The sequence below is a fragment of the Lagenorhynchus albirostris genome, chromosome 13, assembly GCF_949774975.1.
Source record: "Lagenorhynchus albirostris chromosome 13, mLagAlb1.1, whole genome shotgun sequence".
Lineage (NCBI taxonomy): Eukaryota > Metazoa > Chordata > Mammalia > Artiodactyla > Delphinidae > Lagenorhynchus > Lagenorhynchus albirostris.
In genome coordinates, this window is record NC_083107.1 from 57,824,929 (window position 1) to 57,851,856 (window position 26,928).

Consider the following 26,928-nt stretch of genomic DNA (forward strand, 5'->3'; position numbering starts at 1 on the left):
CTGTTGCCAGAGTTTGCAGTAATCTGGTTAAAGTAATTTACATTAAATTATGTATTTTTGATAGCCCTAATCTTTCCAGAATAATTTTCATTTTTAAAATAGAAGACCCAGAGTCTGTCCCATCAGGAAACGTGCACAATCCTCTTAGATAGCCTCATCCACCAGAGGGCAGACAGCAGAAGCAAGAAGAACTACAATCCTGCAGCCTGTGGAACGAAAACCACATTCACAGAAAGATAGACAAGATGAAAAGGCAGAGGGCTATGTACCAGATGAAGGAACAAGATAAAACCCCAGAAAGACAACTAAATGAAGTGGAGATAAGCAACCTTCCAGAAAAAGAATTCAGAATAATGATACTGAAGATGACCCAGGACCTCAGAAAAAGAATGGAGGCAAAGATCGAGAAGATGCAAGAAATGCTGAACAAAGACCCAGAAGAATTAAAGAACAAACAAACAGAGATGAACAATACAATAACTGAAATGAAAACGACACTAAAAGGAATCAATAGCAGAATAACTGAGGCAGAAGAACAGATAAGTGACCTGGAAGACAGAATGGTGGAATTCACTGCTGCGGAACAGAATAAAGAAAAAAGAATGAAAAGAAATGAAGACAGCCTAAGAGACCTCTGGGACAACATTAAATGCAACAACATTCGCATTATAGGGGTCCCAGAAGAAGAAGAGAGAGACAAGGACCCGAGAAAATATTTGAAGAGATTATAGTCGAAAACTTCCCTAACATGGGAAAGGAAATAGCCACCCAAGTCCAGGAAGCGCAGTGAGTCCCATACAGGATAAACCCAAGGAGAAACACGTTGAGACACATAGTAATCAAATTGCCAAAAATTAAAGACAAAGAAAAATTATTGAAAGCAGCAAGGGAAAAATGACAAATAACATACAAGGGAACTCCCATAAGGTTAATAGCTGATTTCTCAGTAGAAACTCTACAAGCCAGAGGGAGTGGCATGATATACTTAAAGTGATGAAATGGAAGAACCTACAACCAAGATTACTCTACCCAGCAAGGATCTCATTCAGATTCGATGGAGAAATCAAAAGCTTTACAGACAAGCAAAAGCTAAGAGAATTCAGCACCACCAAACCAGCTCTACAACAAATGCTAAAGGAACTTCTCTAAGTGGGAAACACAAGACAAGAAAAGGACCTACAAAAACAAACCCAAAACAATTAAGAAAATGGTCATAGGAACATACATATCGATAATCACCTTAAACGTGAATGGATTAAATGCTCCAAACAAAAGACACAGGCTTGCTGAATGGATACAAAAATAAGACCCATATATATGCTGTCTACAAGAGACCCACTTCAGACCTAGGGACACATACAGACTGAAAGTGACGGGATGGAAAAAGATATTACATGCATATGGAAAGCAAAAGAAAACTGGAGTAGCAATACTCATATCAGATAAAATAGACTGTAAAATAAAGAATGTTACAAGAGACAAGGAAGGACACTACATAACGATCAAGGGGTCAATCCAAGAAGAAGATATAACAATTAAAAATATATATGCACCCAACATAGGAGCACCTCAACATAAGGCAACTGCTAACAGCTATAAAAGAGGAAATCGACAGTAACACAATAATTGTGGGGGACTTTAACACCTCACTTACACCAATGGACAGATCATCCAAAATGAAAATAAATAAGGAAACAGAAGCTTTAAATGACACAATAGACCAGATAGATTTAATTGATATTTATAGGACATTCCATCCAAAAACAGCAGTTTACACTTTCTTCTCAAGTGCGCACAGAACATTCTCCAGGATAGAACATATCTTGGGTCCGAAATCAAGCCTCAGTACATTTAAGAAAATTGAAATCATTTCAAGCATCTTTTCTGACCACAACACTATGAGATTAGAAATGAATTAGAGGGGAAAAAACGTAAAAAACACAAACACATGGAGGCTAAACAATACATTACTAAATAACCAAGAGATCACTGAAGAAATCAAAGAGGAAATCAAAAAATACCTAGAGACAAATGAAAACACGACAATCCCAAGCCTATGGGATGCAGCAAAAGCAGTTCTAAGAGGGAAGTTTATAGCTATACAAGCCTACCTCAAGAAACAAAAAAATCTCAAATAAACAATCTAAACTTACACCTAAAGGATCTAGAGAAAGAAGAACAAACAAAACCCAAAGTTAGCAGAAGGAAAGAAATCATAAAGATCAGAGCAGAAATAAATGAAATGGAAACTAAGAAAACAATAGCAAAGATCAATAAAACTAAAAGCTAGTTCTTTGAGAAGATAAACAAAATTGATAAACCATTAGCCAGACTCGGCAAGAAAAAAAGGGAGAGGATTCAAATCAATAAAATTAAAAATGAAAAAGAAGTTACAACAGACGCTGCAGAAATACAAAGCATCCTAAGAGACTACTACAAACAACTCTATGCCAATAAAATGGACAACCTGGAAGAAATGGACAAATTCTTAGAAAGGTATAACTTCCCAAGACTGAACCAGGAAGAAATAGAAAATATGAACAGGCCAATCACAAGTCATGAAATTGAAACTGTGGTTAAAAATCTTCCAACCAACAGAAGTCTAGGCCCAGATGGCCTCACAGGTGAATTCTATGAAACATTTACAGAAGAGCTAACACCCATGCTTCTCAAACTCTTGCAAAAAATTTCGGAGGAAAGAACACTCTCAAACTCATTCTATGAGGCCACCATCATCCTGACACCAAAACCAGAAAAAGATACTACAAAAAAAGAAAATTACAGACCAGTATCACTGATGAATATAGATGCAAAAATCCTCAACAAAATACTAGCAAACAGAATCCAACAACACATTAAAAGGATCATACACCATGATCAAGTGGGATTTATCCCAGGGATGCAAGGATTCTTCAACATACACAAATCAATGTGATACACCATTATTAACAAAGTGAAGAATAAAAACCATATGATCATCTCAATAGATGCAGAAAAAGCTTTTGACAAAATTCAACACCCATTTATGATAAAAACTCTCCAGAAAGTGGGCATAGAGGGAACCTACCTCAACATAATAAAGGCCATATACGACAAACCCACAGCAAACATCATTCTCAATGGTGAAAAACTGAAAGCATTTCCTCTAAAATCAGGAACAAGACAAGGATGTCCACTCTCACCACTATTATTCAACATTGTTTTAGAAGTCCTAGCCACGGCAATCAGAGAAGAAAAAGAAATAAAAGGAATACAAATTGGAAAAGAAGAAGTAAAACTGTCACTGTTTGCAGATGACATGATACTATACATAGAGAATCCTAAAGATGCCACCAGAAAACTACTAGAGCTAGTCAATGAATTTGGTAAAGTTGCAGGATACAAAATTAATGCACAGAAATCTCTTGCATTCCTATACACTAATGATGAAAAATCTGAAAGAGAAATTAAGGAAACACTCCCATTTACCACTGCAACAAAAAGAATAAAATACCTAGGAATAAACCTACCTAGGGAGACAAAAGACCTGTATGCAGAAAACTATAAGACACTGATGAAAGAAATTAAAGATGATACCAACAGATGGAGAGATATACCATGTTGGATTGGAAGAATCAACATTGTCAAAATGACTATACTACCCAAAGCAATCTACAGATTCAATGCAATCCCTATCAAATTACCAATGGCATTTTTTACAGAACTAGAACAAAAAATCTTAAAATTTGTATGGAGACACAAAAGACCCCGAATAGCCAAAGCAGTCTTGAGGGAAAAAAGCGGAGTTGGAGGAATGAGACTCCCTGACTTCAGACTACACTACAAAGCTACAGTAATCAAGACAATATGGTACTGGAACAAAAACAGAAACATAGATCAATGGAACAAGATAGAAAGTCCAGAGGTAAACCCACGCACCTATGGTCAACTAATCTATGACAAAGTAGGCAAGGATATACAGTGGAGAAAAGACAGTCTCTTCAATAAGTGGTGCTGGGAAAACTGGACAGCTACATGTAAAAGAATGAAATTATAACACTCCCTAACACCATACACAAAAATAAACTCAAAATGGATTAGAGGCCTAAATGTAAGACCAGACACTATAAAACTCTTAGAGGAAAACATAAGAGGAACACTATTTAACATAAATCACAGCAATATCTTTTTTGATCCACCTCCTAGAGTAATGGAAATAAAAACAAAAATAAACAAATGGGACCTAAAGAAACTTAAAAGCTTTTGCACAGCAAAGGAAACCATAAACAAGACAAAAAGACAACCCTCAGAATGGGAGAAAATATTTGCAAATGAATCCACAAAGGATTAATCTCCAAAATATATAAACAGCTCATGCAGGTCAATATTTAGAAAACAAACAACCCAACCCAAAAATGGGCAGAAGACCTAAATAGACATTTCTCCAAAGAAGACATACAGATGGCTAAGAAGCACATGAAAAGCTGCTCATAAAAAAAAAAAAAAAAAGCTGCTCAACATCACTAATTATTAGAGAAATGCAAATCAAAACTACAATGAGGTATCACCTCACACCAGTTAGAATGGGCATCATCAGAAAAATCTACAAACAACAAATGCTGGAGAGGATGTGGAGAAAAGGGAACCCTCTTGCACGGTTGGTGGGAATGTAAGTTGATACAGCTACTATGGAGAACAGTATGGAGGTTCCTTAAAAAACTAAAAATAGAATTACCACATGACCCAGCAATCCCACTACTGGGCATATACCCAGAGAAAACCATAATTCAAAAAGACACATGCACCCCAGTGTTCATTGCAGCACTATTTACAACAGCCAGGTCATGGAAGCAACCTAAATGCCCATCAACAGACGAATGGATAAAGAAGATGTGGTACATATATACAATGGAATATTACTCAGCCATAAAAAGGAACGAAATTGGGTCATTTGTAGAGATGTGGATGGATCTAGAGACTGTCATACAGAGTGAAGTAAGTCAGAGAGAGAAAAACAAATATAGTATATTAACGCATATATGTGGAACCTAGAAAAATGGTACAGATGAACCTGTTTGCAAGGCAGAAATAGAGACACAGATGTAGAGAACAAACGTATGGATACCAAGGGGGGAAGCGGCGGGGGGTGGGGGTGGGGGTGTGATGAGTTGGGCGATTGGGATTGACATGTATACACTGATGTGTATAAAACTGATGGCTAATAAGAACCTGCTGTATAAAAAATAAATAAAATAAAATGCAAAATTTTTTAAATAATTAATTTTAAAAATAAAATAAAATAAAATAGAAGACCCATTAACTTCACTTGATGTTCAAGGTAAAGGTTTTAGTTACATGCAGATGATTTTTTTTTATATTAGAGTGTTTTAGTAGAGATACATGTTATTGAAAGCAAGTCAAGCTATTGCAAGCCAAGAGGGCATCTGTGTTTCATTCTTCTGTCTCCCTGTATACCATCTTAACAGCTTCTTCATCCACATGGCAGAATATAGCTGCCCCATGCTCTTGAGATTCCATATTGCAATTCTAGAGACAGACTGGCTACCTCTAAATACCATTTTTAATTTACAAAGAGAAAATCTGACTGGCACAGCCTGGCTTCCTTTGCAGCCGGGGACATGGGTATGACAAAGCCCAACCATGAGTACTAAGGTCCGACCTAGGGGTAGGGAATTGTATTGTATTGTATTGGTGGCTATCGTATAGTCTGAATGGACATCCTAAAAGCTATCTGCTATAAAAGGTCTTCCCGCAGAACCTCTGAATTTGTGTTTTCCAAATTTCTCTAATGGTAGAATCATCAGGCCCTTGCCTGAAGAGTCTGAATAAGTGGGCCTGGAATGTTTGTTTTTAGTGAATACATCAGGTGATCATTATCATGAGGGAAGCTTGGGAAACCCTGTCGAATCAAACCAGAGGTGACTGCCTATACAGAAGGACATCTCTGACCCGTGTAGCCAAGCTCCACCATCCCGCATTCCTCAGAATGTCTTGACCTGTGATTCTCAATGAGCCTACTGTCACCTCAATCTGATCTCTTGGGAGTCTTCTATCCTGAATCACTTTCAAAGTCCCAGGAAGTAACTGTGAGGCTCAAAACCAACCACACTTCAACTTGAACAGGAGATAGGGGTCCATCCTTTCAATGCTGGATGTAAAGCAAGGATGAAAAAGAAACAGTCAACTTCCCATACAGATTCCTCTCCCCCTCCTTAGAGATCAGGATAGTATGAAAAACTCTCTTCCCTTAAGAACTCCAACTGCTTTGACATCTTTCATATTCTCACTTTACCCCTATCCCACCATTTCACCCAACTAGGTATTCTGGTCTCAGACATTTTATCACATAGCTTGGAAGATCGATTCACCTCTCCTAGAACATCTTCATAAAGGACAGTGTAATAAACTAAAGGCTTAGCTTTACATGTTGTTTGAAGACTCAAATACTATTATCCTAATAACGCGATGCTGGTTTACCTTCAGGTTGGGGTAATCAAATAAAGGACGCCACTAGAATAAGGAACAAGCAGACATTTAATAACAACTGCCAAAATCTTTTTCCTGTGTAAAGCGCAGCTGAGGTTTTCAAAAGACATATGTTGCAAAACCAGAAATACAAAAGGCCAGTGAACATGTGAAAAAATTGCTCCACCTCAGCCAGAACACAAATTAAAAGAACAATGAGCTCAATTTTTACCTATAAAATTGGCAAAGATAAAAAAGAATAATCCCCAGTGCTGGTGAGGTTGTGGGAAGGTTTACTTCCTTGCCGGTAGGAGTCTGAACTGGGACAGCTTTTCCAGAAGGTAACTGGGGTATGTATTTCTTTCTAAAGCCTTAAAAATGGCCACACTTCTTCACATAGCAGTTTTGCCTTTTAAGAATTTATCCTAAAAAAAGAACTAAGACTGGGCACAAAGATTTATGACAAAGTTGTTCATTACAACATTGACTATATTGGCAAATACCTGGAGGAAAGAAAACCCACCAACAGCAACTGGTTGAGCAAACCGAGGCAGAGCCATACACAGTGGATATGCCGATTGTATCACCATCACAAAAACTGAGGAGGTACGATATTATTTATAGGCAGGGAAGTATTTTGGCAAAATAGTAAAAAAAAAAAAAAAGCTACAAGAGGTATGATCTTATTTTTTTTTTTAAATGTAGTAGAACATTTGGGCAGGGTTGCCTACTCTACAATCCATTATTTGGAATTACCCCCATGCCCCTACTGAAAGGGGTAGCCTTCTTGCCTTTATTTTAATAACAACTTGACTTGGCTGATTAATAGGAGAGATCAGTGAATAGCTTAGAATCCTCTGACTGGAGAATTAGAAATAAGAGACACAAAACCATGCTCACATGATTGCTGACGTGTGAAATGAAGGATGTTGTCCAATCAGGGCTGGGGTGGCCATTTTCATTCACCCATAAGCAGAGGAGTAGTGGAGACAGCCTTGCCTGCAGAAGGGAGAGGAAGAGAACAGAGAAGCAGAACGTGTGCTTCAAGAGACTGCGATGGGTGAAAGGAGGGGTGTCACTGACTCCCTCCACCCCCACTTTTAAATAAGTCCCCTTTCCTTGAGCTATCTTGAGTCATGTAAGAGTAAACCTCCAAATTTAACAGACATTATTCCTAAAAGACGGTATTTCAGTTCAATTTTATGGTCTCAGTTTTGCTTTTTGTTTTTTTTTTTATTGTAACATATGAGATGAAAGGTCAGAGAGCCTGCACTCCAGCCAGGATTATGCCATTAACTATGTGATCTGGGGAAGTCACTCCACCATCTAGATTCTGTGGGACTTTTAAGCAGGAAATCCCAGGCTTTTTGGAAAGGACAAAGCAAACCCATGTGGGCAGGACCCACAGAACTCCCTATCTGCCCATCTTGTAGATGGCTCAAAACCCAAATGAAGGGCTTCCCTGATGGCGCAGTGGTTGGGGGTCCGCCTGCCGATGCAGGGGACGCGGGTTCATGCCCCGGTCCAGGAGGATCCCACATGCCACAGAGCAGCTGGGCCCGTGAGCCATGGCTGCTGAGCCTGTGTGTCCGGAGCCTGTGCTCCACAACGGGAGAGGCCGCAACAGTGAGAGGCCCGTGTACCGCAAAAGAAAAAAAAAAGAAAACCCAAGTGAAAAAGACTGAATCACGTCCTGCCAAAGAGTGGCAGCCTAGATGTAAATCCCGGTTCTCCTACTTAGGGCATGTGGGTTTGGGCAGATTGCTTAATGATTTTATATCTCAGTTTCCTTATCTGTAAAGTGGCATTAATTCTAATACTGCCTCCTTAGAACTGCTGAAGGATTAAAATGAGGTAAGTTGTGTAAAGTTCTTAGCCCAGTGCCTAGAACATAAAATAAGGATTACCTGTGGTCCCCAGAGGCCCTGTTCAAGGAAAGGGTGTTCCTTCCTTTCCAAGAGACACACTAGTCCCCTAGGCCCGTGCTTCTCAAACTTCAGTGTGCCTAGAATCCCCTAAAGATGTTGATAACATGCAGATTTGGGGGTGGGCCCTGAGAATTTGCATTTCTAACTAGTTCTAGCTAAACCGATGCAGGTGGTCCACCAGGTGGGTAGTGTTAACAATTTTGCCTCAGAGAACCCTTAACATATAAAAGCTTTTCATACCTGTTTCCAATATGCAAAGCACCTTCAATCAACCAGAAAGCTTTAAGAGTGGGGCCTTTTAATTACTTGGATGTTCCCATTAAATTGGAGTTAAACATCACCATGTTTTCAGTTTCAGCTCTTGGAGCAACTGTTTCTAAAATATATTATTAGTTCACTTTTTGGCTTTGGTAAGTTCAGGACATAATTTAGTCTTTCTCTGATGATTTGTGAGGCACTTCAGACCCTTGCAGCGCCTCGGGTCATTCATTTTAACTGCCTGGCTCCATAGACGCAGGAGTTATGGGATGAGAAATTGGACTGAACTTGTTCAGACCCAGAGCAGAGGCTGTACTCCACTGAAGGGTTTTACGTGTTTCTACTAACTCTTTGGAATGAGTGTCTTTGCTGGCCGTGAAGTGAAATGAAGGATGTTATTCTGGTTACTTGAAGGGCCCAGTCGCTCCAAATAGTTGAGCGATATATATACACACCGCTACAGAATAACACTGTGCCAGGGATGCAGCCAGGGACTCCCTGCCCTCCTATGGAGGGCGCTAAAGGACGTATCCCTGGGAAGCATTCAACCTTGAGGACGCCAGAAGCCCTTTCACCTCATCACTTATGCAAATACTCCTTTCTCCCCAGTCTTGTCTTAACAAAGAATTGGGGCAGCTTCAAAGCCGTTTCTCAAATAAATAGATTCACGACTGCTGCTACTGAACATTCAGGAAACCTGTTTTTCTTTACTTGTGGGGGTTTTACAGAGGATTTCTGCTCCGCGGAGTGGTCATTTCTCAAGCTGTTTCAAACTCACAAGATCTATCAGGGACCACACGAACCACGTCTAGCCTTGCGTGGCTATTTTTCTCAATTCAGTTCTATTTCCTTCCTTCTCCTCTCTCCCCTCCGTCCTTTCCTCTTTTCCTCTTTCTCCTCCCTCCCAGGCATCAGGCATTCTTGTTTTTGTTATTTTTTAAACATCTTTATTGGAGTATAATTGCTTTACAATGGTGTGTTAGTTTCTGCTTTATAACAAAGTGAATCAGCTATACGTACACATATGTCCCCATATCTCCTTCCACTTGCATCTCCCTCCCACCCTCCCTATCCCACCCCTCTAGGTGGTCACAAAGCACTGAGCTGATCTCCCTGTGCTATGCGGCTGCTTCCCACTAGCTATCTATTTTATATTTGGTAGTGTATATATGTCCATGCCACTTTCTCACTTTGTCCCAGCTTATCCTTCCCCCTCCCCGTGTCCTCAAGTCCATTCTCTAGTAGGTCTGTGTCTTTATTCCCGTCTTACTGAGGCATGACACACTCGCAAAGAAGGCTGCACCTTCTCTCCCATCCCCGCTGTTTCCCACCTTTGCCCTCTGAGGTTTCTCTGTTAATACCAGTTCTGTTCTTGTAGGAAAACTTGGTCTCCTTTCGATATATTTAAGTCAGGCCCCATTTCTCCCAGATATTTCTCTGACTCTGAATCTTTCCAAATGTCTGCAGGTCTCGGCACTCAGATGTACTTACCAAAGCCTGCTGACCAATGCTCCTTCTGGAGCCTGAGATTTATCAAGTCTGACCCTCCCTTCCGTTTTGGCCATCAACAGACAAGGGTGTGAGTGTCTGCTTGTACAACCCTGTAGCACCACCCATACCAACCCAAAATAAACACAAATCTAACTCCAGTAGCTTTGAAGAATCATGTAGATTAGTGCTATCCAGTAGAAATATAACATCAGTCACGTTATGTTTTAAGCGTTCTAATAGACACATTTTTTTAAGTAAAAAGAAACAGGTAAAATTAACATTAATGATATACTTTAACCCAATATATTAAAAATATTATCGTTTCAACAAGTATTCAATGTAAAAAATTATCAATGCAATAGATATTTTACATTCTTTTTTCTACACTAAGTCGCCAAAAATCCAGTGCGTATGTTACACTTGCTGCGCACCTCAGTTCGGACCAGCCACACTTCAACGGCTCAATAGCCATAGGTGGGTCCGACGCCCACACTGGAAAGAGCACAATGTAGATGTTTACTGTGATTTTTTCAGGAAGCAGCAGGGTGAGAGGTTTTACAAGCATATCATAAAGGCTACATCCTTAAAATCTTTCTTAGACAACTCTCTCCACCCGAGTGCTAAGAATCTCTCAGCCCGTTCACCCCCCAACTCACCCCCTCACTGCTTCGTTCTGTTCTTCCTCTTCCCTCCTCCTTCTCCACTCACCATTCCTGCCCTAGGCCCCTGACACTGAAAACGCTTCTCTGACAGCATTTCCTCCAAAACTTAGTCCTCCTGGAATTGTACTGAGTAAAATTATCTATTTTGTTGGCTGATTCTTAAAGGTTCCCGGTTCAGCCAGCACCTGCTCACCAGTCTCCCAGGTTTCTCATGGGTGCCTGGGTGAGCACAAGCGATCCCCAGCCGGAAACAGATGAGCCACTCTTCAGATGCGTGGGGACTTCACCAAGGCAACGGAACCTGCCTGCAGTGAAAATGCTCCTGCTAACCAGCCCACGTTGCAGAGCCCTTCTCAGGACCGCTGCCAGCACTGCAGCGCTAACAGGCGAGTTACTCAGAAGAGGAAGGGTTCTGCTCTATGGCAAACGCCATTCCCTCCCTCTGACACCTAGAGTCTCGGGAACAAGCGGGTAGAGAACATGGAGGCAAAGCAACAGTCCCTGGACCCCAGTTTTGTTATATTCAGCTGTAAGGACTACAGAATTAATCACGATCTGTTTGTACAACTTTTCTGTCAATATCAGTTATATCTACTCTGTTTCTCTAAGTACTCAGTCAGGTGGGCTGTCCCCCAGAGACAATGCAGGTGGAGTTACAGCTTCCGGTGGTGAGAATGGATTTGCTCACGTTCAGCCCTATTTTCCCTTAAGATTCCTTTTGCAGCTCATAGTTTCAGATCATTTGGTTGGAATGAAGATGGCAACCTTTGCTCATGAAATAGATCCTCTATCTATGGAAAACAGATACACAGCATAACTAGATAAGTAGCCTTGACCTTCTTGAGACACTATTGGCTATAACTGAATGGACCCTCATTATTACCATATCCACACAAAACATATGATTGGACCAGGCAAGATCTACCCCCAAATGACCCAAATTTTCACAGGAATCAAAATCAACTCAGACTCCCAAGGGTCATCCAGATCAAAAGAGACCTAAAGCTAGTCTAGGAAACCCCTGAAGTTTTCTAACCCAGTGCAGTACTGGCAGAAATGGGTCACCCAGGGAGAGCACGGATCTGAACCGCACTCTCTTCAGCATCTTTCACGCCGTATCAAGCCCTCAGAGAAAACAGGCTGAAGACTTGGCGACTCTCAGTACAACCTCTTGTATCTAAACATTAATAAATATCCAGGAAATATCAATTGTTCTTTTCTTCTTTCCCCAGCTGAATCGCATCATTCTCACACTGAATGGCTTTTTAATATCTCTGACACACTCCCCCTCCTGTGTCTGCCAGTATTAGAATGTATTATTTGGCTGGTGATTTTTCTCATTTCTCTTCTCAACTCAGCAGCCAGAACTGCTCCTCCTGACTTGGCAGAAGTTGAGGATGTCCATTCTTGCTGACTTTTGTGCCCGTTCATTGCCAAAAACCCATAATATTTAAGGTTTTTAATTCTTCCTCTGCATTTTTTTTGAGAGGGGTTATTATTTGTGGCCAGAAAGTCAACATTTTTCATATTCACTCCACAGTTTATAAAGTACCTAACACAGGTCTCTACTTCCTTACAATCCTCAAGAAATATGTAATTGTCAAGTGAGACAAGTTATGCAAGAATTCTATATACAATCTAATTAACTGCATACAATCTAATTAATTCTATATACAAACTAATTAATTAATCTAATTGATCTGTTTTGTTATTGTTATATACAGGAGCATGTTTTCCTGTGTGTGGTACACAATCATAGTTTCCTCTGAGCTAGTTCATTTACAGTACCTCTCTCTGCTGATCTGGATGAATAATAATTTCAGATAAGTTTAAGACAGCTGAGGCACAGTGGAAAGAAAAGGTGTCAATGAACTGGACTCTGCCACCAACTAGCTGTATCCTTAGAAAGTCACTTAATATCCATAAAGCACATTTATCTTCATCTGTTAAAACAGGAGACTGGATTAGATCAATGGTTTCCAAGGTGCAGGTCCCCAGGGCCCTCCAAATTCATGGGATCTCCAAATCCATGTGTATACCTAGTAGGCTATAGATGAAATAAATGATATGTCTCACTCATACAGGTATAGCTATTTGTTTCAAATATATGTAACTGCTGTTCTGGTTAACGAAGTTTAAATTCATGCAAATGATTATTGAACTCATAGTGGCATATTGTCATTATATACCTTCTCAATCCATGCATACTACAAGTTTAAGTCCTACTACATGGGAATCCAAAAAACATTGAGATTGAAAAGGGGTTCTCACACTTGAAAAGGCTTGGGAATCTCTGTGGTATAATGATCTGTAAGATCCCTTTCAGCAATAAAATTCTGTGTCTAAACATTTCTATTCTGGCAGGGGGTCTTCCATGCTCTAACTCAAAGGCCAGTAAGGGAAATAGCTGAGCACGGGGTGGACTTGGAGTGACCCTCAGCCGGCAGCATGCAAACCAGAGCTCCATCCAGCCACACTGCACTCTAACTGCAAAAGCTCTTACAGAGGAGAGGAAAATTCCAGATGGGGGCTATTACTGTCTTAGAAGAGTTCTTGAGACTTTTTTTTTTTCCTCTTCTCTGTTCCATTTAACTGTTGACTCACTTCTGGCTATACGTTTCTGGAATCGGTATCAATTATGGCAGCCAAACATGAAGCAAGAAATCTGCTCTCATTTATAGCCTTAGTGTTTTAACTTGAAACACTAGGTCTTTTCAAAATAGGCATATGCAAATACTAAGCAAATTATACCCAAACCACAAACCACTTCTTTTGGGAACCATCTAATATTTTTTTCCCCTTAATATAAGCCTTAGGATAGTCCTGATGGTAAGAATTATTCCAAGGATGTAGGACTAGATACTCATTTATGTAAGAAGCCAAGTTTAACGATTATGCAAATAAAATGATATGAATGTCTTTTAAAGAAATAAGGAAGGGACAACTTACTTATTATGGGTTCCTTGAAGGATGGACCATGTTTTTTATCCCTCTGTGTCCCTGTATCCTAGCATTTACGGTTGTTGCTATATCTGTTAAATGGTGAGTTTCCTGGATATAAAAAGAAGCATTAGAATTGGAAGAGGATCTTGACTGCCCTTCAACTAAAAGGGACAGGATTGGAAATAATCAATCACAGCCTATGAAATTAATATGAATAATACAGAATTGAAGAATATTTATGTGAATGCATTTTCTAAAAGCTTGGGGGGAAAACAGGAAATGAGGCAATAGAACTACCAGAGCATATCACTGTAAAGTGATAGATACCAATTTTTCCACTATCTTAAAACTGACTTCTTGGGAACTGGTTTATCAGATTATATGTGGAGTTAGCAAACTACTGAGAGATATAAAGTGGCTAAAAATGTCAGAGGAATGACTCAAAGGGACCATTTGCTCCAATCTAAAGATGCCAGAGAGTAGTAGTAGGCCCTAAAATTCATAGGAAAAGAATGAAGCAAAATAATTAAAAAGAGAGTTGGGTCAAGATGCTCAAGAAATAGAGTTTAGGCAAAAACAAAACAACTGACTTACAATGTTTCAAAAGAGAGAAGGCAGTGGTGAGTTTGTGATATATTACTGAATGGTTAGCTTGACAACAAAGAGAAACTTCAACCAAAGAAAGAATTATTTACAAGAATAATAAAAGTGGCAATCAACATTCTTTTTTGTAAACATTATGTATCTGGCACTATTCTCATCTAATTCCATCTTCTTGGGACTTCCCTGGCAGTCCAGTGGTTAAGACTCTGTGCTTCCAATGCAGGGGGCGTGGGTTCGATCCCTGGTCAGGGAACTAAGATCCCACATGCCATGTGGTGTGGCTGAAAAACACAATGGTAATTCCATCTTCTCAATTCTGCCATTAGGTATGTGCAATGTGATCCCGTTTTACAGACGAGGTTGGAAAAGTTTGCCCCAGATGACTCAACCAGAAAGTGGCAGGTTCAGGATTCGAAAATAGGACTCTTTGAGATGATGGGTGATCAACATCACTCCCATTAGGGATCCAAATGGAAACTAAAGGAGCAAGAGAAGAAGCACCTTTGTGAAAATTTCAAGATCAGCTTCTACTAAATCCATGAAAAAAGCCTAGCTAGCTGCATGTGGAGGAAAGATGAAATGGTCCACTTCATAAAACAAGGGGACTGAGCCTCATATTAAAAGAAAGAAAAGGGAGGCATTAGTAGCAGAGGCCACTAACATTGCAACACACTGTTTACAAGATTTTTGCAAAAATTCTGCTTCAGTTGTTGACAAGAATAGCCAAAGGCATGATTTATACAATCTGGCAATCTGCCATGGAGAGGCGGGAAAGAGCTGACAGTTGGTGAACTTAAAAGAAGTCACAAAGAGGGGGTGTAATAGAAAATTACTAGATTTTGAACAGGGAAAAGGCTTTTTGCTCAGATAACACGAATCATATAAATACAAACTAGACAATAATACAAAGCGGTATAATATCAAGGAGTATGGGAAATATTACCTGTGATATAGACTATAAGAAATATAGGAAATCAGATATTGGGCTAGATACCATTTATGCATTTTATTATTTTTTTAAAAGATAATCCTAAAAGAAAAAAAAACACAAAAAGAAAAAAAGATAATCCTAGATCCTAGTTTGAAAAGTATTTTAAATTAGAATTCAATTAAACAAACAAAAACCAATGAGGTTTCACTGAGTAACAAAGAAAGTACTAGACTGAAAGTCCAGAGATTTAATACAACATTTTAAAACAAATACCTTGGTATTGCTAAGTTTAATTTCCTCCCTGGTAAATGGGGTATAATAATAATACAAGGCTCAGAGGATCTTTGTGAACATTAAATGCAACAATGTTTGTGAAAATTGCCAGTGCTGTGCAATCTTCATCATCGTGATCGTAATTCCTGCTCTGGTCCTACTTAGCTGTATGACCTTAACAACTAGAAAATGGAACTGGAAATGAGGAGGTTAAACTAGATTACCCCTTTAAACTCTCCCATTCTCTGCTAATATAAATCACTGCTTTCCTTCAAAATTACATAAATATATTTTGCAATAGATAAGCAATTAAAATGTGTAAGAACCCAGCATCTCCATACCCAGTGGGTAGAGAAAAAGCAAAATTAAACTGACAAGGAGAGAGGCAAAGCTGCCCGTCTCATCCCATATACTGTGTGTGGCATGCAGATCGGTCAGTTGTAAGAAAACGCTTGTGAAATTTAAAGGCAGTGGAGGGAAATTTTGAAAAGAAATATCCATATACAGGCAGAGCCCCCATCACATCCCATTCAAATGACACAGGTCAATGATAGCAGAATAATACAGCAATGCTTCTTCTCCATTTATTTGGTAAGCTCCTACTGATTCTACAAAGCTGGATACAAATGTCTGTCACCTCCCAATTTGCTCCCAGAGCACTGTGTATATCATAGGCTTACCAGTCCTTTGTAGTTGGTTGTTTTGTACATCTATCTACCCACTAGATTGCTAGGTCCTTAAGAATTAGAATAGCATCTTATTCAATTTTATAGCCTAGCCAACCACAGGGTCTGCCATATAAAAGTTGCTCAATAATGCTGGTTTGAGAATTGAATTAATTAATTAAGTAAATGCTGAAAATACAAAGTACATGATAGAAACTGGCTCTTAAGTCAACAGAAAAGACTTTCAACTTTAAATGGCATCTGACACAGTCTCTCTAAAATTTCCCTTAAAATAACCATGAATCAGAAGGGAGGGGGGGACTTAAAAACTAACATTTTCATTAACCACCATACTGATGGAACTGTGCTGAAGAGTGCAGTTGGTAAATCCTTGTGTTATGCTGCCTTAATAGAAAGACTACCCATCTGAAAAAAAGGTACAAAGTCCGTTCAATTCTCCCAAACGTTCTGGCTCCCTGGAATAAGAATGCAAGACCTGTCCCAACCCAGAAACTGGATAGCTGACCTTTACTGACTAGCTGCTGCTTTTGGAGGCTGTCAGAATGTTGTTATTTCCCACCATCCCCAACTTATAAACATCCAACCTATGAATTATAGGCGAAAGAAACCAAAGCAAGTGGAATAGAAATTATAATCAAAGACACAGTTGAAAAAAAATCACAAATTGGAAAAAGCCTCAATTATGCAGGTGTAAGGAGCCCATAATGTTTCAGAGGGAAAATATATATAAAGAAAAAACTCTTCAAGCATCCAGACAGGAATAATGAATTGCATAATAAAGGGAGGGAAGTCAGGCTGATCACAAACTTCTCCTTCCTATTATTATTATTATTATTTTGGCCGTGCCACATGGCTTGCGGGATCTTAGTTCCCCAGTCAGGGATGGAACCCCAGACCCTGGCATTGGAAGCTCAGAATCCTAACCACTGGACCACCAGGAATTCCACTCTTTTGTATTATTAAATGTTAGCAGGAAATTAAGCAGAGTATATAGAATTTTGAGGGGCAAAAGTTGTAATTCAAGATTTTTATACCCAGTTTTTATGACTCTTTTAGTTGCAACCGAGAGGAAACCCAGTTCTAACTAGCTTAAGGGGAAATAAATGAATATATTGTTTCACAAAACTTCCAAGGTAACTTTACGTACAGCTAAACCCAAGGGCTCAAATATTGTCATTGCCCCTCTCTCTCTTCCTCCCTGCCATCAACCCCGCCAACTCTTGCTTCATCCTGTCTCTGCTTTTCTCTCTATATTGGCCTCATTCTCTCCCACTGTTATGTACACTCTTTCCCTATCCCAGGGAGTGTGGCCAAGGAAAAAATTCCATACCCACATTGTTTTAGCTCATGATTCAAACGGATGACAGACTCCCTGCATCCATGAGATTTTCAATCTCATGAGAATACTTTGGTTGCTTGTATTCAGACCATGTCTAAGCACCATGGATGCGAAGTTGGCCCATTATTGGTCAGGCCTGAGTCACACACTGGTCCTGCAGACAGCACATACACTTAGATTAACAGTCTCACAAGAACCTAATGAGATGAGAGGGAGACAGTTCCTTCATAGAAAGAAAGAGGGGGCAGACAATAAGAGCAAATATGAACTACATTTTCCCCATGCCTACTTAACACAAACTCAAACAATTTCAAAAGTCCCTCCACCTGATATTTGTCCAACAAATGTATGTCCAACTAATGTATAACTAAAGTCACACTTACTCCAAAGAGAGACAACACAGAATCACATCCAGTTACTACCCCACCTCCATGCCCAGGATCTCTGGGTGATGTACACATCTCTGATATCCAGATATGGTTTCTCTTGATTCAATAACCTGCAATATATATTTTTAAAATTACATTCAAGAAACAACTGGAAGTCTGAACACTGCCTGGATATTTAATAATAATAATGAATCATTGTTAATTTTTTGGGTGTTATTGTATTACGGGTTTTTTAAAATAATACTTACGACTTATTAACAGATGTAATGATACGATGCGTAGGGTTTGCTTCAAAATAATCTAGTGAGTGGAGATATGCATAAAACCAGATTGACTATAAGCTGACCGTTGTTGAGGTTGGATACATCAGGGTTCATTATTCTATTGATATTTATAGTGGTTGTTTGAAATTTTTCACTATAAAGGTACAATAATAATAGTTATAATAAAAAAATAACCTGCAGTTTATGATCAATGTAATGATCCCCTATAGCTCCCTTACACAGTAGAGGAGGAAAAATAGCATATCTTCCAATAAAACTCCATTCAGGGGACTTTCCTGGTGGTCCAGTGGTTAAGACTCCGTGCTTCCACTGCAGGGGGTGCAGTTCAATCCCTGGTCTGGGAACTAAGATACCACATGCCTCGCGGTGAGGCCAAAAAAACTAAAAAACAAAAACTCCATTCAGAAAGGGTGCCATGATGTATGCCACAGCATGTACCAGACCCTACAGAATAACACAGCAAGAATTTACATCTTGACAGTGAAACCAATCTGACAACCCCAGGCTTCTCCCTGTGCACAGATCGCCCACATTCATTATTCTTCAAGGCTGTGCCTAAAATGAATGTAGGAAAAAATCCTTCTGGAGGTCCTGCCCCTTAACATCTCTCTTGCATTTGGTGTTATTACAAGGACCTGGGGATTGCCTTAGCAATCCAACAATCGCAAGTGCTTCCCAGTTGGTATTTCTCTGGAAGTTCAATACTTTTAAACCCCTAGTCATCTACTGATTGGGTCTACTTCTGTAGGTGAAAATCAGAAATCTTGTCTTGTCCTTGATTATAGACCAGACTCTTCTGCATACCTGTTTCTTAGCAGCAGTTCTTAGCCTTCAGCTACGAGAGTCCTAAATGACCCAGGCTGAGGTATTGAGGCAGAACTGATCAGTGCTGTGCCCAGGCTGAACCAGTGGGTTGGCTGTTTACTAGGGAATGCATTGTTACCTCCCCCACCAGCCAGTGCTCAGCAGGATAGTTTGGGGAGGGGCTTAAAGGATCAGGCTTCCGGATTTCTCAAATTCCTCCCAATCACAACCCCTACTCCATCTCTCACCTCCCAGCCTCTGCCAACACTAACTTCAGCCTGGGTCAGGGATTTTGGCTTTTGTAGTTCCATGAGGTGCATGATTATCTGACCCCCAGCAGTCTTAGATGACTGCCCACATCCAAATGGAGGAAAGGCACCTCTTAACGAAGTTATATACTATTTCCTTCCTGCTTTCACAGGGACCAATTTATACAGAAGCTTTTTCTTTTCTTGAAAGACGTGCAAGAAGCAGGCAACATCCTGAAATTCTGACAATTCCTCTAAAGCTCCAGTCTCAGCAGGCACATGTCTGAGTCCAAAGAAAGAAGAGGTCACCCTTTAACCATATGTTTTGGAACAGCATAACAAAGATGGACGATTTTCTTGCCCTTGGTATGGGGGTCCTCTCCATCCTGTGATACACTTAGACTCAACCAAATCTTTACTGTAGAGTTTATTCCTAGCAATGGCCTTTTCCTAATAGCAATTCTATACTTTCTTTTTTTTTAGTTGTAAAGGACAGAAAACCAACTCAAACTATCTTAAGAAAACCAAAGGAAATTTATTGGCTTGTCTGACTGGAAGGTCCAAGAGTAAGACTTCCAGTGCAGCTGATCAAAGATCTCAAACAATTCAGCTAGCCCCACTCTCATTTTCTCATTCTCTTCCCTCCAGCACTCGCGTTCTCTCTCTCCATCTCTAAGATCTGCGTGTTTCATTTTGTTTGTTTCATTTTGCTTACGTTGGCCTCATTCTCTCTTGCCACAGATGAACTCTATTCACACGGCAGAGAAGATGGCCCCTCGCAGCCCAGCTCTACATCCATACAGCTCACAAGCCATGCATATAATTTAATTCAAAGGCCCTGACTGGCCCTATTTGGATTATATCACCACCCCTTGTAGAAGTCATTAAGGACAGGTTATCACAGTTAACCAGGTCTAGGTACATACCGACTCTGAAGTGATAATTATACCAAAAATACACGGGTTGAGGGAGTAAACGTTCCTCAATTGAAAACAAAACAAAACAAAAACAACGACAACGACAACAAAAGACAAACAAGAAAACCTGAGCAGAAAAGCACAACAGACGTTCCACCTACTCCAGCTTACTTGTCTTCTATGCCTGAAGGCATTCCCAACATTCCCAAGATGCATGGGGTCAGAAAATACATTACCCATTTATCTTTTCTGATAAATGTACTTGAAGAAGAAATTCCAGCTAACCCAAATTAAGACACTAAGACAGGAGATGTCCGCATACTAAAAAATACCAATGTACTTCCTTTCCTCAGTTTGACTCTAGACTTGGGAATTCAGTTTTATTTGTGCTTTCAGGTAGATTTTGCCATACTGGGCTGAGACTTGGTCCCTCGTTTTTTGTTTTCAACTTAGCTTCTGCTTTGGCTCCTTTCCCAATTCCAAGAAATCTGATTCTCAAGACACATCCTTCATCAAACATTTCAGACAGCACCTTTTATTGGATTTGACCAGTTAAACAACACAGTTGGTACATAACTACTAGCATGGATACAATCCAAAATACTGACAACACCAAATGCTGAAGGATGTTAAGACAACAAGAATTCACTGCTGATGAGAATGCAGAATGGTAACAGCCACTTCGGGAGACAGCTTGGCGGCTGCCTACAAAGTTAAACATAGTCTCACCATATGAGGCAACAATCACACTCCTAGGTATTTACGCCAATGAGTTGAAAACGTATGTCCTCCAAAAACCTGCACATAAATGTTTACAGAAGCTTTATTCATAATTGCCAAAACTTGGAAGCACCCAAGATGTCCTTCAGTCAGTGAGTGGATCAATGGTGGTACATCCATACAATGAAATATTATACAGTAATAATAAGAAATGAGCTATGAAGCCACGAAAAGACATAGAAGAACCTTACGTGCCTATTGCTAAGTGAAAGAAGACACATCATACTGTATGATTCCAACTATGTGACATTCTGGAAGAGGCAAATCTACAGAGACAGTGAGAAGGTCAGTGGTTTCCAGCAGTTTGGGTTGGGGGGAAGGAGGGAAGAATAGATGGAACACAGGGAATTTTTAGGCTAGTGAAACTCTTCTGTATGCTACTGTCATTGTGGACACATGACATTATGCATTTGTCAAAACCCACAGAACTAGACAGCACAAAGAGTGAACCCTAATTTAAACTATGGACTTAAGTTAATAGTAATATACCAATATTGGTTCATCAATTGTAATAAATACACCATATCAATGCAAGATATTAATAGTAGGGAAAACCGAGGGGGGTATATGGGAACTCCCTGTACTTTTTGCTCACTTTCTTTGTAAACCTGAAACTGCTCTAAAAAATAAAGTGTACTCATTTAAAAAAAGAAAAATACAAATAGCAGAAGTATCTTTTGGTGCCAGAAATAAGGAAGTGCTCAAAAATGTGTGTATGTGAAAAGGACATAGGATCCAGTCTAAAAGAGCTCCCAGTAGCCAAAGCTGGATCAACTTCATAAATAATGATAGCATGGGGTTGTATATAATCCTAATAATAAAATAAATATCCACAAGTCCATACTGAAATAAATAAATAAGATACAGCTCTTCCTTATGGAAGAATGAATTCCAATTAAGAAATATGGGGGACTTCCCTGGTGGCGCAGCGGTTAAGAACCCGCCTGCCAATGCAGGGGATAGGGGTTCGAGCCCTGGTCTGGTAAGATCCCACATGCCGCGGAACAACTAAGCCCATGCGCCACAACTACTGAGCCTGCACTCTAGAGCCCACGAGCCACACCTAGTGAAGCCGGCGCACCTAGAGCCCATGCTCCGCAACAAGAGAAGCCACCACAATGAGAAGCCCGCACACTGCAACAAAGAGTAGCCCCTGCTTGCAGCAGCTAGAGAAAGCCCGTGCACAGCAATGAAGACCCAACGCAGCTATAAATAAATAAATAAATAAATAAATAAATAAATAAATAAATAAAATACTTTAAAAGAAAGAAATATGGAAGGAATGAGGGAAATAGAAAATTGGCATTAGAACACTACCGTGTTAGCTGTTGCAGGCAAGATCTACTGATGAATGCTCAAACTAATGAGTGAAAGCATGAAGAGAAACAGGATATTTGCATAGTCTCAAAATATTGTCCTTGGGCTTCCCTGGTGGTGCAGTGGTTGAGAGTCCACCTGCCGAGGCAGGGGACACGGGTTCGTGCCCCGGTCCGGGAAGATCCCACATGCTGCGGAGCGGCTAGGCCCATGAGCCATGGCTGCTAAGCCTGCGCTTCTGGAGCCTGTGCTCCGCAACGGGAGGGGTCACAACAGTGAGAGGCCCGCGTACCGCAAAAAAAAAAAAAAAATATATATATATATATATATAGTCCAAAAATTACTTATTAATTACAATAGGAAAATAGTAACGGTATAATAAAGTAAAGCAGACATCACCTTAACCAAGTGATCAAGGTTAACATCACTAGTAATAAAACATATTGAATCATGTATCCACCAATACGATGCACTGAGAAGGGTACATGACCCCTAAAGTATCCCTCCCAAAACGCAAAATTGCAAGCTCACCGTGAAAAAACACCAGGCAAACCCAAACTGAGCAACATTCTACAAAATATCTGGTCAGACTCTTCAAAAATATCAAAGTCATGGAAGACAAAGAAAGCCACGTTCACACTGGAGAATTTGAGGGGACTTTAAACAGGGGTAATTTAAGGTGTCGGCAGAGTGTAGGGGAATAACAAAGGATGGTCACAGTGGCCAGCACTGGGCTTGAGCAGGCAAAGGGAGGAAGTAGTCATTGGCGCCTGGATAGAAAGCTTGTGGAGAGGCCATCCGACAGGACCTGTGACTTTCAGTCAAGGACACAGCCATCCTGATGTGACTCCCCCAGGGAGGGATCTAGAGGAACAAATTCCCCAAACTCACTCTCCCGGCTCCCTCCAGTCTCCTGCCAGCGCTCCACAAGGAGCAAAACCCAACCTGGAGCCACAGGTAAGGACTGTTGATGTGGTCCATACAACACCTGTCTGCTGGGTCAACGCACAGGGTGGAGAAGGCAGAGCATGGACCTGGAGGGCCAAAGGGAAGCCGTTCAGCACAGAGCTTGCCCTCACAGAGCACACATTCTCGTGGAGGAAGACAAACAACATAGTAACAGCAAACATTCAGTGAATGCTGACCACGTGCCAGATGCACTCAGCACTTTACAGTGTTATAACTCACTTACCCCTCACAACAGCTAATGAACTCAAATTAACTAATGAGGAAACTGAGGCACAGAGAGGTTAGAAACCTTGTGCAGAGTTTATATGTGCACGAGTCGGTATCAACTATTATAATTTGAAAAAAGACGAAGCCACATCTAAACTCTTAAGTAAATCACAGCAAAATGTTTTTGGAAATTATAAACTAGCATTTGGGGAGGATGGAAAATGACGGCAAAATGAATATTATGGGTAAAAGACAGAGGGTTTATTTTTAAGTTGTAAGATTAAGACTAATAGTCCTGGGGATCAATTGAAATATAGTTGCCAATGGATGTGTAAAAAAAAAGTCAGAAGAGCTGGATCAAAAAGGAAAACACATTATAGTAAAAGAAAAGAGAGAAACAGGGGTGGGGAAAGTAATATGAGCATATTCTGTTAAACAAAATTAATATGCAATTATAACTATTTGAATATTCATACTATGTAAATTCTTTTTGCAAATGAGATTATAGACTTGCTTGCAAACAGTAATCGTGCTAAATAAATGTAAGGTGCTATTATTTAAAACAACAACAATAACTAGTGGATAATATTGGCAGCAGTCCCTATAGAAAGCTCAAGCTTCCAGGAAGATACTATCTGTAAAGAAATATGGGCTCACAGCATCGCCACAGCTAGAAGGGGCTTAGAAATGAGAAACATTTCTTTCTGAGTTCTCCCTTGAATTGAAATTGATTGGCTTCCTGGACAGTAACATGGCGAGTTTCAGGATGGAGGTTCTGAGGACAGAATCCTCCGGGCTTATGACTGCCCCACAAAGTTTCTCTGTGGGACCAGGACAAACTTAAACAGTTCAAGTAAATGGCCCTCCAGCTCTGGTCCTTGTAACTGTAAACATGTCTGTGCGGCCCCCGTCCACGCAAGCCGCTCCTCCCCTTCACCCACAGAGCTGACGAAGCACAAGGAAGTTGAAGTCGCTGTGTGTTTAGATCAGTTCTGCAGGACACAGCAAAATCCGAAATGGATTGTGACCTGCTGATAATCTTTCACAGCGAACCAAGTGATCATTGATTAAAAATAGCTTTGAACATGTATTGCACATCTATTTCAGGCCTCGTTTTATTTGGAATGCAAATACTGCTGGAAGCCAGAGCTACAGGAGCAGCAGCTGGAAAGCTACTCAGACATTCTAGCCAATTCTTGTCAAGCCCAGTTGGTGAAATGAATGCCATTCTGCGGTCTCAGTGAAGGAGAGACTGTTAATTATGCCCCACTGCCCAGTGGTTTCTATTATGGACACATCTGAAATGAGAGGCTCATTTGAAATTCCCAATTTCACTGCTTCCCGGAGCCCAAACCAAGTTTAAAAACTGATTTGCGAGGATGACAGGGTAGTGCATACAAACTGCCTTGCCCACAGACTCCAGGTAGGGCTCTAATGAAAGTCTGTCCTAGTTTCAAAGGCTCTTTCATGCCCCGGGTGCTCATATTTTCATCGGTATTTCTTACCAGTTCCTAAAATGCAGTGTTTGGGCAGGCTTCTCAGTAAATAATAAATAAAACACACACACCCATCCCTACACCTCAAGGCGAAGGAATTTAGTTTTCACGGCGCTCTCAACCACCGCAGGCTGTGATATTTTCATCTCTCTGAAAGGAAGGCAGGCTGGGATCTTGTCTGTTTCGACAGAAAGCCTTTCAAGGAATGTGTATGCTCTGCATCAAAAGACACGGCTGTTTTTCCTGAGGAAAACTCTCCAAATGATTGCTGACTCCTGTTTTGGCAGCGGGAAGGGTGGAGTGGAGACTGAACTGTGGGCGTTGCCATCTTTGAGAAGGGAATGAAAACAGATCATCAAACTCAGGGTGGCTATTCGAATCCTACTGGGCTTTACTTTGAGCCAACCAGCCACTTTCTATTTCACTTAGACCTCAAGTAACACAGGTCCCTGATCTCCCTATGCTCTTCAATTCCATCTTCCCATGAGACCACCGGTGTTCACAGAGCGGAGATCGTCATCTGACCAGGCAGCAGCCCAGCATGGAGACGTAGGACCAGGCTCACGTTGGCGAGTCAGGTGTCCTACATGACGCAAGATTGCTACCGAGCAAGGGCTGGCTGCCCCAGGCGCACAGAAGCCAATATTACGGCATTAGCTTTTGAGAAAAGGAAGAGCTTTATTGTGAGATTAACCGGCAAGGAAAGTGGAGACAAAGTTCTCAAATCTGTCTCTCTATCCAGGCTTCAGGGCAAAATTTAAGGAGTTAGGGGAATTTCAAACTTGGAAGCTGATTGGCTAGTCTTGAATTAATCCATATAAGCTACTTACGGTGCAGGAGGCCAGATTTTCCTTATTGAAGGACTTCTTGCTTCGTAAAGGGCTCCGGTGGCAACACTTCTACTCTTTGAGTTCTGTGGACTGAAGATCCTAGGTTCTGGGGTCATCCTGGAGAGGTGGGTTCGCGTCTTGCACATGCGCAGTGCTGCCCCTGTAAAGTAACTCAAGGTTTGATTAATCAACCTAGTTACAGAGGCAAAACCAGTTTAAGCTGGTGCTGTTTCAATTTGATTAATCAACGCTCTGTTTAAGGAGGCAAAACTAGCTGAAGCTGATCAATGTTTTACGTGCTGTTTCAATATCAGAATTGCTGGGAAGCTATGTTCCCTTACCCCACCCTCCCTTAAACTGCCTGATGACTAAGATTCATTTTATTCCTTTATGCCAAACCTTTCAAGCCTTCTTCCTTAAAAAAAAAAAAAAAGTATAAATGCTCTTAGGAGGAGACAATCATGTTTTATCATTCACTTACCCCTGGTGGCTAAGTTTCCAAATTTTTTCTGACAGCGGGGATTCTGATGGGGGAAGAAAAGTTAGGCTGGAGAGGGTGAGAAGGGGCTGTCCCTAAAGGAAAACACATGATTAAGGACAATGAAAGTAAACTCCGCTGGAGAACCTTATTCATAATTTGGCCTGGAACTGACCTTCCTTAGTCCAACCTAATTTGTACCAACTACTTGGATGATGGATCAACTTTATAGAAATTAGTCTTTGATAAGATTGAGGAAAATCAATCAGCTGAAGAACTTGAAAATTATAGAGAGCAATATACAGGCTTAATTTTAAAAGTGTTTCTAAGCTGCCTAACAATGTATCAATTAATGGGAGAGATTGTGCCATTCCTTCCCCAGGAAATATTTAAACAGTCTCATTTGTTTCAGACAATGGTGCTGACAGGGCTTTTTGGCCTTAGGGAGGTGTGGAACTAAATCAAGCTGGAGGTCCAATCCAGCTCTGAGGTTCTCCTGTTTACTCAGCTATCTCATGGAGACTCATGATTCTGACCTAAGGAGCTGAGGTCAATGTGACATTAAAACAGCCAAGCAGGCACACAGATGCCCTCAATTAACAGGATTAGGACCTCAGGCCACAACTCTTC

General features: G+C 40.5%; 1 protein-coding gene across 3 annotated transcripts in view; it reads right to left on the reverse strand.

Annotated features, from left to right (window-relative positions):
- TMEM178A (transmembrane protein 178A) overlaps nucleotides 1-26,928 on the reverse strand; it is a 247,738-nt gene that overhangs the window by 79,122 nt on the left and 141,688 nt on the right. For 2 of the 3 annotated variants that reach the window (XM_060169888.1, XM_060169887.1), the window contains 3 exons: nucleotides 25,821-25,980; nucleotides 13,754-13,855; nucleotides 7,366-7,464 (listed from right to left, as the gene is read on the reverse strand). The gene's annotated coding sequence lies outside the window, so the exon portion shown is untranslated. Of the gene's footprint in view, nucleotides 1-7,365; nucleotides 7,465-13,753; nucleotides 13,856-25,061; nucleotides 25,134-25,820; nucleotides 25,981-26,928 lie in introns of those variants that run through there. The other variant, XM_060169890.1, reaches the window with a different exon arrangement.